Genomic DNA, 817 nt, shown 5'->3' with positions numbered 1-817 from the left:
ATGTTCAAGGTTAGTTCACTCCAAACATAGGAAGTTACTAAATTAATCCTCTGGTAATGTTTAAAGCAATATATATATATATATATGTATTCACTTTATTAAGTGCATATTTAATATCAAACATTAGTACTCTATTATCCTTAATAATTTTATAGATTGTCTCTAGTTGATCTAAAAGTATTTAATATTAGTCGAAGTTTGAGATAGATTTGCTATTTAATGTTAAAGTATAAAATGAAAACATATCACTTCTTTAAGTATATATATATATATTACTTCTGGATTAATGAACCTACAATATGACCCGGTTATACCACTCCTTGGCATATACCCAAAGGACTCATCCTATTGTAGAGACACTTGTACAACCAACCATGTTTGTTGCTGCTCTTTTCACAATAGGTAAGAGATGGAAGCAACATAAGTATCCCTCAACTGACAAGTAGATAACAAAAATGTGATATATTTACACAATGGAGTTCTGTTAAGCAGTAGGAAAGATGAAACAATGAAATTTGCAGGTAAATGGATGGTTCTAGAAACTGTTATACTAAGTGAAGTAACACAGAGTCAGAAAAACAAACGATGTGTGTTCTCCCTCATATGTGGCTCCTAGCACCAAATCTTTTGAATTCCAGGTCCTTTTAAAAAGATGTTGCTATACAGAAGACCCTCCTGCATGAAATAACTACCATCCTCACAACCTAGGCTGAGTCGGGTTGCTAAAAATATTCACAATTTGGCTTGCTGACAGTTGTGCTCATTCATTAAAGGAGTGCCAAGCAGGGTCACTGGACCCTCACCTGAGTATCCAGCC

The sequence above is a fragment of the Nannospalax galili genome, unplaced genomic scaffold, assembly GCF_000622305.1.
Source record: "Nannospalax galili isolate Female #2095 unplaced genomic scaffold, S.galili_v1.0 scaffold96, whole genome shotgun sequence".
NCBI lineage: Eukaryota > Metazoa > Chordata > Mammalia > Rodentia > Spalacidae > Nannospalax > Nannospalax galili.
The sequence above is the reverse complement of the archived record's forward strand: the minus strand, read 5'-3'. Positions refer to the sequence as shown.